This window comes from Spermophilus citellus, assembly GCF_964194105.1.
Source record: "Spermophilus citellus genome assembly, chromosome: 3".
NCBI lineage: Eukaryota > Metazoa > Chordata > Mammalia > Rodentia > Sciuridae > Spermophilus > Spermophilus citellus.
Genome location: NC_138184.1, coordinates 206,853,743 through 206,870,458, shown reverse-complemented (window position 1 = coordinate 206,870,458; position 16,716 = coordinate 206,853,743). Strand labels below are relative to the sequence as shown.

At 47.8% G+C, this 16,716-nt stretch overlaps 2 pseudogenes across 2 annotated transcripts in view; both read right to left on the bottom strand.

Annotated features, from left to right (window-relative positions):
* Positions 1–16,716, bottom strand: part of LOC308645621 (non-histone chromosomal protein HMG-17-like) — a 35,772-nt pseudogene that overhangs the window by 7,409 nt on the left and 11,647 nt on the right. The gene's annotated exons all lie outside the window — the stretch shown is intronic.
* On the bottom strand, positions 10,942–13,502 carry LOC308643975 (serine/threonine-protein kinase pim-1-like; annotated as a pseudogene). Its single transcript has one exon. The product of its transcript is annotated as a serine/threonine-protein kinase pim-1-like (transcript).

Here is a 16,716-nt window from a genome sequence, read left to right as displayed (position 1 = left end):
TATTCCTAGGTGTTATATATTTTTAACAATTGCTTATTTCTGTGCTGAGGGTCTAGGATGAATGTTGAACATGTGTGGAGGCCCTGGGTTTAATGTCTAGCATTTACGTGGCAGGGCAGTGCCAACCACCTCCCAACCACCTCCGCATCCCTAATAAGTTTTTCCCTATTATGTTCTAACTGGTTATTATTGTTTATAAAGATATTTGTTTTCTAGTATTCTTATAACTTAAAGAATGTCTTTTAATATTTTTTGACATTATAGATGGACACAATACCTTTATTTTGTTTGTGTATTGTTTTATTTGGTGCTGAGGATCAAACCCAGTGCCTCAAGCATGCTAGGCAAACACTCTACTACAGAGCTACAGCCCCAGCCCACTTAAACTATTTAATGAATGACATAATCTATGTACTCTGTTTTTGGCAGGACTGGGGATTGAATTTAGAGCTGCACTCATGGACCAACATCCTTTCTTTTTTTTTCCTGTTGGGGATTTAGGGATTGAACCCATTTATTCTCTGTCACTGATCTATATTCAAATCCTTTTTTGCTTTCTGTTTTAAGACAGTGTCTCCCTCAGTTGCTGAGACTGGCTTCAAACTTTGGTTCCTCCTTCCTCAGTTTGCAGAATTGCTAGAAAGGTGTGTACCTCATTAACAAGTTGGACATTCATTCTTGTGTGTGGGGTGTGTGTGTGTGTGTGTGTGTGTGTGTGTGTGTGTGTGTTTGATACTGGGGATTGAATCCAGGGGAGTTTTACCACTGAGCCTTTGAGTTTTTTGTTTTGTTTTGTTTTGTTTTGTATCGGGGTTCCCCGGGGTGCTTAAGCACTGAACCACATCCCCAGCCCTTTTTAAGTATTTTTTTATAGACAGGGTCTCACTTATTTGCTTACTGACTCATTAAATTGGTGAAACTGGTTTTGAACTGTCAATCCTCCTGCTTCAGCTTCTAGAGCCACTGAGACTATATAGGTTTCCACTACCTCACTTGACTTGGCCATGGCAGAGTTTATTGCTTATTTTGGCACAAGGCCTAAATTGCCCAGGCTGTTCACTAATTTTCTTTCTTCCTTCCTTATTCCCTCAGTGACTGAGAGGGAATTACATATGGTTACCACTTTCATGTTTTTAATTTTTTTTTAAATTTGTCAATGGACCTTTATTTTATTTATTTATTTATATGTGGTGCTGATAATTGAACCCAGTGCCCCTACCTGCCAGGCAAGTGCTCTACCACTGAGCCACAACCTCAGCCTTCTCATGTTTTTTAATTAATACTTTTCAAGTGTTTATGATAATCAGTGGTAATCTTATGTATAATAAGATGTATTGGTAATCTTTGCTGGTAGTAATGTTTTCACAGGAGTGTCGCTATTGTGTCTATATCTTTGTTTGTTTTTGGTACTGGGGATTGAACCCAGAGGCAATTAACCACTGTATCACATCCCCAGCCAGTTTTTTATATTTTATTTAGAGATAGGGCCTTTGTGAGTTGCTTAGGGCCTTGCTAAGTTGCTGAGGCTGGGGTTGAACTTGCATTCCTCCTGCCTCAGCTTTCCATATTGCTGGGATTACAAGGCACTGCAGGCTTTCTATTTTTTTTAATGATTTTATAGAACTGTTTTAAGGGTTAGTAAGCAATTGAAGCTTTTATTTAAGCAAGGTATTAAAGCATTCAATAGTGGCAGTAGGATTATAAAGAATGTGGAAATTTCATCATTAGCCCATGAGTATGTAAATTTTTCCTGTGAGATGAGTGCCTTCACATCACTCAGTTGTTTAGGTTTTCATAAAAGGCAGTGTGTATTCTTGATGTCTTAAACCCAAAAAGAGACTTCTAAAGTGCATATATAAGCCTTGTTATGAGATATAGACAGGTTCTAGTTGAACCATCATGATCTGAAATTGTCCGTCTTTAATTTACTAGGTGTAGATAGCAGAGACCTCCATACCTTAATTTGCTGAACTGGGGATATATGGGTGCCATACCATGGAACTACAGCCCCAGTTATTTTAAACTTAATTTTAAGACAGGATATCACTAAGTTTCCAAGCTAGCCTCAAACTTGTGATCCTTCTGCTTCAGACTCCCAAGTCACTGGGATTCCATGCACATACCTCCATACCTGGCTTCCAACTTATTGTTTTATGTACACCATTCATTTAAAATTTGGTAGTTTTGCTGGGTGTAGTGGTGCATGCTAATAATCTCAGAAGCTCAGGAGGCTGAAGCAGGAAGATCATGACTTCAAAGCCAGCCTCTGCAACTTAGCGAGGTCCTAAACAACTCAAAACCCTATCTCTAAATAAACACAAAGTAGGGCTGGGAATGTGGGTCAGTAATTGAGTTACTCTGGGTTTAATTCCTGGTACCTAAATAAATAAGTAAATAAAATTTTCTAGTTTGTTATGATATAAAAGTTTCCAAATTTCAAAATTAAAAGAATAAGAATAAGAATTTATTCACTTCCTTTATATACTTACTGATAAAAAAAAAAACAATTATGCCATCATCCTAAGGTACTGAGTAATGCATATATCACGATTTATAGTGAGAACAGGTTTATGCTACTCAACTAATTTGAAAGAAGTGTTTGTGAGAATGGCACAGAATTCTTATACTTTGTATCACTTTGCCACTTTCAGAAATTCTTCCTAGCTCATCAAAGGTGAAAATACAGTGGAATATTGAGAATGAAGAAGAATGCTATGCAATTTCCTTTCTCTATACTTTCACTAAAATTAAAGTTAAAATTTGAACTTTGTTTAACCATTCACCTCTATGCATTGTGAAATCCTGCTGACTGTCATTTGTTGTGTATGACAGAAATGAGGAGATGATTTAATGAATCAGAGTTTATTGAAATACAATGAGAATTGTTGTGTAGATTTACAATGCTCAGACGGGAGAGAATAATGTAAAAAAAACCTCACAGAATACACCATGTAGATGAAGTACTTTAACTACATAGTAGGGTTTCCAAAATTCTTAAAGTCCACTTGTTCAATTAATATGGAAACAGACCTTGTGAAAAGTCAAGTCTCATTGAAGCTGAGGTTTTCCTGTACAGGAGCAGTTCTTGGAGAAGCCAGCTTGACCATCTCGGTGGACAGTCACGATAACAGATAAGGTCTCTTATTGCTAGTTGGTAGCAGGTGGTATTGGTGGGTGATTAATTTGCAGCTGATGAGGCTTTGCCTTGTCACTGCTTGGCTCTAGGCTTTCAGAGAAGTGTCATGGGCTTTCACATGACAGTGTGGCTCTACCTTAACCTAAACTCTCAAGGTGTCTGTCAAACTCTTGAGTTAGGATCTTTTCTGAAGCTCAGTAGTTTAGATCAGTAGCTGACACGTGGGGAGTCTGATGGGACATATGAGGTCTGGCAACACATCATGCTGTAGCAAGGAGGGAACACAATTCAAAAACATCAAACTTTAGAAGTATTTAGAATCATTTCATAGTTACATAACACACAGTCCAACACCAAAACCAAGCCACCCTCTGCTCTGGTTCCAGGCTCAACCCATGGACAGTGGACACAAGGTGTCATTATTCCAAGCCTTTGTACATTCTGAAATCTGAAAAGGCTATCCGGGAACTATAAGGAAAAAGTGGGTAGAGAGAATGAGTTCTTAGATGAAGAACCCGACTGGTCTGGTGGCCCATGCCTGTAATTCTAGTGACTTGGAAGGCTTAAGAAGCAGGGTCGCAAGTTGGAAGCAAGCTTCAGCAACTTACAAAACACTGTTTCAAAATAAAAATGGCTACAGGTGTTACTCCATGATAGAGTGACCCTGGGTTCTATCCCCAGCACTGTCTTCACCACCTCCCTCTGCCTCCAAAAAGCCTGTTTGCTCTTGCCAAAAGGGCTGTGGGGTCCAGAAATAGACAAAGCATTCACACCAGGTTCCCTTTGATCACAGCCACTCTTTTTTTTTAACATTTATATTTTAGTTGTAGTTGTCAATACCTTTATTTTATTATTTTTATGTGGTGCTGAGGATCGAACCAGGGCCTTGCATGTGCTAGGTAGAGCACTTGCTCTACCACTGAGCCACAACCCCAGCATCCCCCCTCCACTCTTTACAAGGTTGGCCTCCTTCTCCACACCTCTTCAAAAATCTTTTCCAAGGACTTTATCTTACCCCCAAAGTTTGTAATACTGATTAAAATTACATTCATTGTGACATCTTGTTTTCAAAACTAATGGTTTTTTGACCCAAGCAGGGCATGTGTTCACTCCAGTCACCACATGTGCCCCTTATTGAAGTTTGACTCTGCATATTTTTTATGTTGCTTGTTCCTGAGGACTTGAACTTTTTATGTATGTTGTGAAAAGGACTTTTTTTTTTGGTGGTGCTGGGGATTGAACCCAGTGCGGTGTGTATGCATGGCAAGCACTCTATCAACTGAGCTATATCCTCAGCCCTGAAAGGGACTTTTATACGAGGTTATTGCTGATTCAGTGATTTTTCTAATGATTTTCATGAGAATGAGGAATGAGGAATTTTCTCTTTCTCTCTCTCTCTCTTTCTTTTCTACTTTGTGTAATTGCTTCAGGTTATTGTCAGGTAGTAGAAATGTTCTTCAGCACTCCTGTCTGGTCCTTGAGTGCTTTTGATCTTTAGCTCGTAGCCATGAGGCTGGTTATAGAATTCAGTTTTACATGTGTTAAAGTCTTATTCAGGTCAAGTGGGTGTTTGACCTTATAAAATATGTTCCTGAGGCTGTGAGGTTAGATTCAGGTTCCTAATGTTTACATTTGTGGTCTTGTCTCTAGCTGGAAATGTGGCCTCTTTTATTTATTTATTTATTTTAGGTACTGAAGGTTTGAATCCAGTGATGCTTAACTACTGCCTCACCTACCCAACACTTTTTAATATTTTACATAGAGATGGGGGTCTCATTAAATTTATGGGACCTCTATAAGTTGCTGAGGCTGGCATTGAACTCATAATCCTCCTGTCTTAGCTTCCTGAGCTACTGGAATTGCAGGTAGGAGCCACCATTCTCAGCCTGAGGCATTATTTTCAGGTTTTTGTGTCACTATTAGACTTTTTAAAACCTCTGCCATTGTTGTTGTTGCTGTTTGAGAGGTCCACACAACCCAACCATGGCATTTTTCTCTGTACTTGAACTGTATTTCATTTAGCCAATGACTACCTGTGAGTCAAATTTGGCCTGCCACATGTTTTTCTAAGTAAGGTTTTATTGGAACAGTCATGATTGCTTTCTTGGCACAGGAGAACAGTTAAGTAATGGTGCAGACTGGATGACCCACAATTCAGAATTATTTACTGGTTGGCCCTCCAAGGAGGCATTTTCTAGTCTGTGTATCCCTATATCCTTCACCTCCTCTGGACAAGGCTTGTGGCCTGTGTTAGTCATGTTTTTGTCACTAACAACAAAGTACATGACAAGAACAACTTAAAGGACTAAAATTTTATTTTGGCTTATAGTTTGAGAGGTTCAGTCCATGGTGGACATACTCCATTGCTCAGGGCCCAAAATGAGGCAGAATATCCTGGTGGAAGGTCATGATGGAGGAGTGCTGCCCCATTGTTGTTGGCCAGGAGACAGAAAGGGGAAGGGGAAGAGGCCACAGGGAATATGGGCCCATTCAGGAAAGGTACCCAGTGACCCACTTCCCCACCTGCTTATGATTCCCACCCACTTATTCTATTCAAAATAAGGTGAACTGATTTAGGTCACAGCTCTAAGTCTAATCATTTCACCTTTGAATAGTGCTGCATTAACAGTTTTTCAGGACACTTCATGTCCAAATCATAACATGATCCTTTTCACTCTAGACTGCAGGGCCCTTGCTTCAGTAGTTTCCTTACCAGGAAAAAATGCTGCCCTTAAAAGGGTATACTCTCTAGTGGGGGAGAGATTGGCAATAGGAAATAAAATTAGTAGATGGTGCAGTAAGTTGCAAAGTGATTGAGCGGAAGGTTGAGAGGAAGCAGTGGGATAGCACAGTGGACACTGAGGTTCTTCCTAGGCCTGGCATCCATGAGCTCTTCCATTTGTCCTTTAGCTCTGACCCTTCAAACCTCCCTCCTTCACCTCCCCAGCTTCAGCCAGTGCCCTTCTTGGTCTCTACAAACTGTGAGTATTCAGGGGAAGAACCTACTGGACAAAGTCCTAGGGTGAGTGCAGCTGAAAGTGCACACAGGGGTATGTGGTTGGGGGTGAGGAGCTTCTGGAAGAGGGAATTGGAAGGGAAGTGTTGTTAGGTGGCCTGGCCCATGCAGATGCAACAAGGTGGACCCTCTTTCTGTGTCAGACCCCTTGGTGGGTCTCTTGGTAGTCTGTCTTCCTTTGGAGTTTGTACTTGACCTGTGGGCATTGACCACATGATATTGACATGGGAGTTATAAGAATTTTGGTCACTTGTGTGTTTTATAAAATGATAGAAATAGGACCCACATTAGGACTGTAATGGAAATTCAGTAGAAGTTATTTGTAAAGTCTGGTACATGGTTAAGTACCAGCAACATTTGCCAAATGAAGTAAAATAGTTGTATTCCATATAGTTATCAGTGCTCAGGAACTTTGGTTTTTATGCTTAACTGTTAGTAATAGTTGAGTGTTATCTTCTATAAGATGGAAGAGAATGATCAACTTTAATTTCCATTTACTATTCACTCAAATGGTTAAATATAGGTTTTTTTTAAGAAAAATGAATATAAGATGTATTTAAGGAATACATTTGTTATTGGTTCATGTTAATGTTTTTAGCCATGTTTCGTTACTGGGAGGCACATTTATATTTTCAGTATAAAGATTTTATAGAAAAATAAGCCAAGTGCCTTTATCTTAAAATTAATAATAATTTCAGTTATGTATTTAAAAAATTAAAATACTTTTGTATTGGTACTTGTCATCAAGTTCCTTTAGGTTAAAGCCTCCAGGATATTAATTGTGAGGAACAGAGACTTAGGCAAGTGGTATATTTCTGGTGGTGTAACTAATAATTTTATTAAGTCAATATTTGTGGTTATATGATTGAGGTTTTATATATTTGCTAAATATTTTTTAAGAATAAGTTTAGGGCTGGGGTTGTGGCTCAGCAGCAGAGTGCTTGCCTATCATATGGGAGGCACTGGGTTCGATTCTCAGTACCACATATCAATAAATAAAATAAAGGTCCATTAACAACTAAAAAATAAAAATAAATAACAAAAGAATAATCTTACATGAAAAAATATAAAGATGCTATGTTAGCTTTTCATGGCTGTGATCAAAATACCTGAACAAGAGCAATTTGGAGAAAGAAGAGTTTATTTTGGTTCATGGTTTCAGAGGACTCAGTCCATGGTCAGTTATTACCATTGATCTGGGACCCAAATGAGGCAGAATATCATGGCAGAAGGATATGGTCAGGAAAGCTGCTCAGCTCTTGGCAGCAGGGAAGCAAGGTAGAGGAGGAAGGGGCCAAAGAAAAATACAGTCCCTATAATGACCTACTTCCTCTATTCATGCCCCATATGCCTATACTCTTTACCACCTCCCTGTGGTCCATTCAAATTATTAAGCCATCTATTAGATTGACCCACTGGTAAAGTCAGAACCTTCATGAATATTCACCTTTGAACATGGTGGCATTGCCTTAATCATGGGCTTTCCAGATTAAAAAAAAGTATCAGATTCTATTATTGGTTCTATTTAGGATAATTTAGTTGTTATAACTGAGTTTCATGATGTAATTTGTTTCATGACTTTGTATTGTCCAAATGCCTTGAGTATCAGAAGAGACCCAGACTCATAAAGGGCAGGACATGAGGGAGGTTATTAGGAGCAAGATTATAGCAGGGGCATTGATCCTATGAAGTTAACAGGATTGACATGTTCACTATAGAGCAGTACATATCTGAGATGAGAAACAGCAAGTTCACTTGAATTTGTTCTGGTTTGGTAGCCCCATGTTTTTGGTGGAATTAGCAGTCTAAGGATCTAAGTCTTGTTTTGTACTTGCCATACTGGTGATTAAAACCATTTTGTTGTTGTTGTTGTTGTTCCTTTTTCCTGAGGACTTGAACTTTTTTTGTATGTTGTGAAAGGGACTTTTTGTAAGCTAGGCAAGCAATCACATGAACAAACAGGTTTGAGAAGAAAGACTGGCTCCTAAAAGTCTCTCATGTCAGACTTCCAGGAAGGGCCAGGTTGACCCATTCCTAACCAGTAAGCTCTCTGGGCACCTGATGTGTGAAAATCATGTGACTGAAATGAAGAGGAAGAAGCCCTTTCCAGAATGAGGAGCTATATTGGTGGCAAAGCCAGGATGTTCCTGCTTCAGACGGTAAGTCTCCTTCCCTCATATAGTGGTGGGGTGGGGTGGGGTGGGGGTAGGGGGTTGACTAGGACTTTGGGTTTCCTGGGATTGGATTGTCATGGGACTGCTGGGTTCCTGTCACACCTGGGGCTGACCACTGGGTCACAGTGGCAGAGCTGGAAACATCACAGGCAACCTAGCCCTTTAGCTCTACCATGTAAGTCTGAGAAATAGGGTTATGAGGAAAGGTGCACAGTAGGTATGAGTGCAGGAAATAAGATCCAGCTGTATAGTGCAAGTGTGGGCATTGGAAATGGAGATGTGGTTGGGCAGTGCAAGAGTTGTGGCCTTTTTCAGAGGAAGCTGCAAATAGATACTCCCTAAGGCTCCCCATGCCCCAGCCTCTCTTCCTTTTGTGTGTTACTGGCTCCTTACACTTGTTGCCTAGATTTCTTGCTTTGGACCCTTGCTACATTTCTTTGCCACATTCCCTGCACCAATCCTGTGCCCTTATCCCATTCCCATGTTTACTTCCTGGTCTTAACAACTTGGCCTCACAAAATTACCATGCCATTGTGTACAACTTTCATGGCCATAGATTTGCATCCTTGCTCTCGGTGAAAAGACCCTTTCCTTAGGCCCATTACCCCAACACTTGCATGGGCCACTTATTCTATAAACTTGTCCAAGGTACAGACAGTCCTGACCCTTGTAAGGGACTCTTATCTCTGTTGCCCAGTCAAGTGAATGTTACTGACAAAACAAGACACAGTGTACCCCTTGCCTGGCTGCCATGTACTCCGTCGACACTTAGCCCTGATTCCCATCCACTGAGACCTTAGAGTGGATGATGTTTTCACAGACCTCCTCCTACAGGATTCCTTCCTTTACCTCCCCCTGTTCTTTGCATTGGACCTCTAACCCTCCACCATGTCCTTCTGTATATGTCCTCTGTACAGATCACCTTGTGCTTGGTCCCTGGAACTGATTCCTCCTTTGAGGACATTGCTAACAATCTACTCAACACATCTGGAGGTGAGCCCTTGCGTGGGCCTTTGGGTGTAATGCTCTGGAATCACCTTGGTAATCTCATCTGTTGCCCTCTCTAGCCCCTTACTTAGATTCCTGGTTTGATCCTTAGCTGCCTGTCCATTTGCATGGAACTATACATGCTACGTTGCTGGGCTCCTTATTTGGGTCCTTTCTCTGAACCCTCGCAATAACCATTCCTGTTCTGACATTGTGCCTTTCCATTGCCCTTCTCCCTACCCTAAAGCATGTAGGCCCATTTACATTATCCATATTTAAGAATAGCTCCTTCGCACTGGGAGAAGGAGAGATGGAGTCGAAAGTGCCATGTCTATTCCAGGGGCTTGTCCCAGGACATTAGCCCTGCCACTAGATGGGCCCCTTGGACTTTCAAAAATTAGCCCTGTTCCCCTTGAGCAGGTCATTCTCTGGGTGTCCTTGATTGAAGCCCTGGTCACACATCTCAAACCACAACTCCCATTACCTGAGGGGGGATTCTTGCTTTGGCAGCCTCCTGTAGTCCCGTTTCCTTATCCTCCATCTGCCCTGGCCCTCTCCTATCTGTTTCCTCTTACCAAGGCCCTTGCACTTGCTCCCCAAGCCTGGCCTCCAGCAGTGGACCTGGGCCTTAGCTTACCTCTCCCTACACCATCCTCTCCCCTCCCTTCCCTCTCCAGCCCTGTCCTTTCCCCTGAGCCCTGGCCCTGGCCTCCACACATGGCTCTCCATTCCAAGGCTCAGCTCCTTGCTCCTCCTTCTGGAGGACCCTGTCCCTGTCCCATGATCTCAGGCCCCTTGCTTAAGCCCCCTCCTGTGTTTCCCCTCTGTTCCATTTGTTCTGTGTATCCTTGCACTGCCCCTCCCCTCCCCTCCCCTGCTTGCCCCTAGTGATTGGGTCCTTGATTGGGTCCTGCTTCTCCCCGCACCCCAGTTCGGGACCCAGTGTATCACCACACTGTGCCCTCCTTTGGCCTTCGTTTGTTCCCGGTCTCTTAGTGAGGATCTACTCCCAGAGGACTGGACCTGGCTGCCTGTGAGCCCTGCAGGCTTCCTATGGGAAACACAAACCTGCTCCTTAACTGGGCCCCTATTGGCTGCCTGAACACTGACACCAGGCAGTGGACGTGGGCCTTGCGCCTATTTCCCCTACGCCATGCCCTCCCTACCCGTCCCCCAAGCTCTGGCCTTGCATACTTCTCCCTATCCCAACCTAGCCTTCCCTAAGCCCGACCCTTCGCACTCCAGACCCCTAAAAACCTGACCCTGTTCCTCAGGTCGCATGGCCCGGAGTGGCATCCTGTCTGAGCTGGGGCACACTTGCTTGGAACACCTACCACACTCCATTTGGTGCACATTGCACTGCCTATCCGCTGTCGCTGTCTCCTAAGGCAGCCCCTTCCTCCCTGCCTGCTTTCCCCTCGCGCGGTCTCGGTGCTCCTTGGGTCCCTCTAGGTCCTAGGTCCGCACAGTCCCTAGCCTGGGCTCCTTGCTTGGGTCCTGGCTCTCACCCTCTTCACACTCACCGCGACCCTGCATCGAGCCCTCTGTCCCCTCCTCCTGACTTCGTCCCTTGCCAGGCCCCCTTTGCCAGGTCCCTGGCCCAGGATTCTCATCTGGGCCAGAGCGCCTATGGGAAACACAGCCCTGCCCCTCGCCTGGGACTCTTTTTTTTTTTTTTTTAAAGACAAAAGGTTTTTATTCAAAAAACGCCAAGTATAAAAAAAAAAAAAATAAGATCTCTTTTATTCCCCTGTACAGTATTTCACTCAGATAAAACCAACAGTCTATATGCTGCTCAGAACAGCCCCAGAGAGGATCCGGAAGGCACACCACCCAGAACTGCATCTCATATATCTATCCTATATACACTAGTCAGCAATGCCCCTCCCCCACCACCCAGGGAGCCCAAACCCACTGACATGAGTAGGCTCAGGGCCCCCACGGAAGTCAGGGAGCTGTAGCAGCTGTCCCGCCTGAGTCCCGTCACCCCACAAACAGAGCAAGCGTCACAGCCCTCCCCAAAAGGTCCCAAAGTCAGAGGAAAGGAGGAAAGAAAGAAAGAAAAAAAAAAACAACCACCACCTAGGGCAGCAGCTGTGGAAGCTTAACAGCAGGAAGGGAACTAACTAAATAAATAAATAACATTGACCTCCAGGTTAGAATGTGCATCTTTCAAAAAAAAAAAAAAAAAGTAAAATAACTTAAAGGCAAGAATTTTTTAAAAATTAGATCAACTACAATCTTTTTGTATACTACCATGCCAACTGTACACACATTTACAGCTTTTCTGTTGATTTGCATTGTTTGTGCATTTTGTGTGTGTGAGGTCTTGGCTTTGAAACAGTTAAGTAAAAACCAAAAAGGAAGACCAGTTCACTGGGAGTTTTACTAAAGGAGGCAGAAAAAGGGCAGGTGGCTGGGCAATTGGCCCTGTAGCCTCTTCCATGGCACCTTTCATATGGAGGAGGGGGAGGGAGCGGGGAGGAAAACAGGGAACCAAACCCAGGCAGATTTTTGGAGAAGCAGCAGGTAAAAGAGGCAAGTTCAAGTATTTCTCCCAGCACAGCCGGAGTCCCCACAGAAGGCACTCAGAAGAGTCGGAAGAGGTGACAGGGACTTAAAATGGTTCTAGTCCTATCCCATCCCAACCTGTTTTCCCCCTACCCAACCCATCGCGGCATTCAGCAGAACTCAGTGATGAAGGGAACAGTTTCATGGCAGGGTTCTCCCACCCCCACTCCCCACCCCAGGATTTTGCGGAGTCCAGCAATGCTGGACACCCATGAGAAGGAGAGAGTGTCTATGGGAGGAGTTGAGGCCTAGGACACCTGGAGTGGAGTCTCTTCCACCCTATTGGGAAGGCAGCCTCCAGGGGCATGGGGTCTGGAATGAGTTGTAAATGTTGTTCCTGTATCAAGCACTGTCCTGCTTGGCGATAAGTGTCACCGGTAATCGGGAAGCTGAAGACAGAAGCTTCCCCTCCTTGAGCATCTGATAGGGAGGGGAGGACCTGCCAGAAAGGCTGCTATTTGCTAGGCCCTGGTGACAGGTTGTGGAGATGGATCTCAGCAGTCTCTTGGGGCAGGAGGACATCTTGCATCCAAGGATGATTCTGGATGTCTTCAAAGGATGGCCGATCTGATGGTCTCAGAGCCAAGCACCATCAAATTAGATGCTGACACTCTGAAGAGACCCTCTGTCTGAAAAAAACTTGGCCCCTGATGATCTCTTCATCGTGCTCAAAAGGAATATCTCCACACACCATATCATACAGCAGGATCCCCAGGGACCAGACAGCTGCGGACCTGCCATGGTTAGCGATGGTAGTGGATCCACTCTGGAGGACTATACACTCGGGTCCCATCGAAATCTATACATACGGTGTCCTTGAGCAGCGCCCCCGACCCGAAGTCGATGAGCTTGAGCTCGCCGCGATTGAGGTCGATGAGGATGTTCTCGTCCTTGACGTCGCGGTGAAGCACCCCGCAGTTGTGGCAGTGCCGCACGGCCTCCAGCACCTGCCAGAAGAAGCTGCGGGCCAGCTCCTCTTGTAGGGCCCCCCTTTCCGTGATAAAGTCGAAGAGGTCTTGCACCGGCTCGGGCCTCTCCAGGATCAGGACGAAACTGTCGGGCCTCTCGAACCAGTCCAGGAGCCTAATGACGCCGGAGAAGCCCGAGCTCACCTTCAGCAGGACCACTTCCATGGGCACGCCGGTGCCATTGGGCAGCTCTCCCCAGTCGGAAATCCGGTCCTTCTCCACGTGTTTGATGGCCACCGGCAAGTTGTCGGCGACACGGATGCCTGAGTAGACGGAACCGAAGCCGCCGCTGCCCAGTAGCGGGCCCACCTGGTACTGCGACTCCAGGGGCTCCTTCTCTTTGCCCGGCGCCAGCTTGGTGGTGTGCAGGTCGTTGCAGGGCGCGGCGCACAGGTGGGCGAGCGAATTGATTTTGGACAAGAGCATCCCAACCTCCAGGGTGTCGGCGCAGGGAACGGTGCCCGGAGAACCTGCAGCAGGCGCTGGGGCTGGGGCTGTGCGGGTGGCTGGAGCTGTTGCTGCGGCTGGCGTTGCGGCTGTGGCTGCGGCTGGCGCGGAAGGTCGAGGGCGAGTCGGAGCACAACTGGGGGCGCTGCCGGGGCTGGCAGAGGGAGGGCGAGTAGGCAGGGTCAGGCAGCGTTGAGGATGACAGGATGAGAGGCTCCTAGGGTTTCTGCGGCACAGAAAGCTCGCGGCAGCTGCTGCTGATCCCGCCGCCACTGCCGCCGACCGGCCTCCTCGCCTGGGACTCTTGCTCTCCCTGGGCCCTTGGTCCTGCTCCCAGAACCCTGACACCTGGTAGTGGCCCTAGGCCTTGAGCTTGCCTGCTCCCTGCTGGATCCCCTGCCTTCCCTCCCCAGCCCTGTCCACTGTCCTGAGCCTGTTCCCTGGCCTGGCTACTCACTTTAGCCTCTCTGGTGGCCCTTGATGCCCAGCGCGACCCTGGGCATTGACTGTGGGACCCTTGCTTGGGCTGCTTCCCTGTTCCTCTTGGCTTCCCTGGATGGCAGTCCATAGTGCCGCCCGCCCCTGCTCTCCCCTGGCATGGGCCCTGCTCTAGGTCCCTCGCCTGGGCTCCTTGCTGGGGTCCTGGCCCCCACCCCAACAGCACCCATCCTCTAGCCCTTCCTGCTGTGTCCTCCTTTGGCCCTCCTTTCGTCCCTGCCAGGACCCCTTTCCTGATCCCTGTCCCAGGATGCTCACCCGGGCCAGGGGAGTGGCCCTGGCCTCCTGACTCCTTAGGGGAAAACGTAGCCCTGCCCCTTGCCTGGGCCCTGTGGCCTCCCTCATCCCAGGCCTTGCTCCTCAACTCTGACACCCTGCACTGGAACTGGGCCTAGATAAGCCTTCCTCCCCCTGATCCAATCACTCCCCTTTCTCCCCTCCTTCCCCTTCCCAGCCCTATTTTCATGCATCTTGGCCCAGGCCTCAGCATTTGGCCTCCGTTCCTGGGCCTGGCTCCTTGCTTGAGCCCCTGGCTGCCCTTCTCAAGGACCCTGTCCCTGTCCCTTGATTTCAGGCCCCTTTTTCCGCCCCACTGCTGTGCCTCCCTTCTGTTCACCTTGTGCTGTGGTATCCTGGTACTGCCCGGATCCTCCCCTCCCCCTGCCTCTCCCTAGCCTGGCCTCCTTGAATGGGTTTGGGTTTCCCACCAACCTCCCCACCAGCATTCCTGGACACAAGGTATACCCTCACAGTGCCCTTCTTTGGCCCTCATTTGGTCCAAATCCTTCTCTGAGGATCTTCCCCTGGGGCAGAGGCGTGGAGTTGGCTAGCCTCTGCACCCTGAATGCTCCCTATGGGAAACAGAGCACTGCCCCTCGCCAGGGTCCCCTTCACCACCAGAACCCTGTCTCCTGGTAGTAGACATGGGCCTTTCGCCTAACTTGCCCTGTGCAATCCCCTCCCTTCCCTCTTGCCTTGCATGCTACCCCTAACCCAACCCAGCCCTCCCTAACCCTTATCCTTTGTGCTCTAATCCCTGGACCTGTCTGCCTGCCTCAGCCCCTGACCGCGTTCCTCAAGGGTTTGACCTGGGGGCCCCTTGCTTGGGCATCCTAGCATGCTCCCCTTGGTGCCCGTTTAGCCGCCCACTGTCTCCTGATTCTTGTTCTGTCCCTTCCTCCCCTTCCCTTGGCACTTTCCCCTAGCATGCTCGGGCCTCCTGCTCCTTGGGTCCCTCCTCCTCAGTCGGTGGGTCGGTTTCTTGCCTGGGCTCTGGCTCTCACCTTCTCTGCATCATGACCCTGTGTCCGGCCTTCCCCTCACCCTCCTCCCTTGCCAGGCCACCTTTATCTGCTCCCTGGCCCTCCATTCTCATCTGGGCTAGGGCTCCATGTGGGGAACAGAGCCCTGCCCCTGGATTGGTTTCCTTGCTCTCCCTGGGCCCTTGGTCTAGCTCCCGGAACCCAGACACCTGGCAGTGGCCCTAGGCCTGGATCCTACTTCCCCCTGCCAGATCCCCTGCTCAGCCTTGTCCACTGTTCTAATCCCCTTGTCTTGGCCCTGGCCCTTCATTCCCTAGCTTAGCTCTGTTAAGAGTCTGTAAACAAGTCAGGATGGCGCCTGGCATTTTGCCAGGGGGAGTGGTTTGTGTGGTAGCGCCAGTGAGCCATTAAGTGTGGAGATTCCTTATTGGTTGACTGCTGTATCTAGTTTATGTTAATTAAGATAAGCTGTGTGGAATGTATAAATACCCCTCCTGTCCTACAATAAAGGGCTCCCACTCCTGCTGTATCAACGTACACAAGTTGTTCGTCACCCCCCAGTTAGTTTGCTGCAGCCGGACTGCTGCATAGCTCCTCGCTTGAGCCTCTGGTGGCCCTTCTTGCTCCGTTTCTGGGCTTTGTCTGAGAGCCCCTTGCTGGGGCGGCTTCCCTGCTCACCTTGGCTTCTGTGTACCCCAGTACCCTAGTGCCACCTGCCTTCCTGGCCCCGCCTTTCCCTGATCTCTCCTGGCATGGGCCCTCCTCTAGGTCCCTAACCTGGGCTCCTTGCTAGGGTCCTGGCCCCCACCACCCATACCCATCCTCAGGCCCTTCAGGCTGTGCCCTCTTCCAGCCCTCCTGTCATTCCTGTCCCTGCCAGGCCCCTTTTCCTGATCCCTTTCCCAGGATGCTTACCCGGGCCAGGGGACTGGACCTGGCCTCTTGGCCCTGCGGGCTTCCTTTGGAAAAATGTTGCCCTGCCCCTGTTCTGGATCCCTGACACCTGACAGTGGACCTGGGCCTTGAACCTTCCTCCCCCTGTGCCAACCACTCCCCTTTCTCCCCTCCCTAGCCCTTTTTTAATGCACCCTGGCTCTGGCCCTTGCACTTGGCTCTCCATTCCTAGGGCCTGGCTCCTTGCTTGAGTCCCAGGCCGCCCTCTCGAGGAGCTTGTCCATGTCCCTTGATTTTAGGTCCCTTTTTCCAGCCCCTTCCTGTGCCTCCCCTGTTCCCCTTGTGCTGTGGTATCCTGGCACTACCTGGACCCTTGCCACCCCCTGCTTCTCCCTAGCCTGGGCTCCTCGAATGGGTCCTTCTCCCCACCGACCCCCCCCCATCTTTGGATGCAAGGTATTCCCACACAGTGCACTCCTTTGGTCCCAGTCCGTCTCTGAGGATCTATTCAACTGGGGCAGAGGAGTGGAATTGGCTGGCCTCTGTGCCCTGAAGGCTCCCTATGGGAAACAGAGCCCTGCCCCTCACCTGGGCCCCCTTGGCTGCCTGAACCCTGACACATGGCAGTGGACGTAATCCTTGCGCTAACTTTGGCCTGCGTGATCCCGTCCCTTCCCTCCCCTGTCCTTTTGGCCTTGCAATCTGCCCCTACCCCAATCCAGCCCTTCCTAACCCTGACCCTTTGTGCTCCAATCTGAGGTCC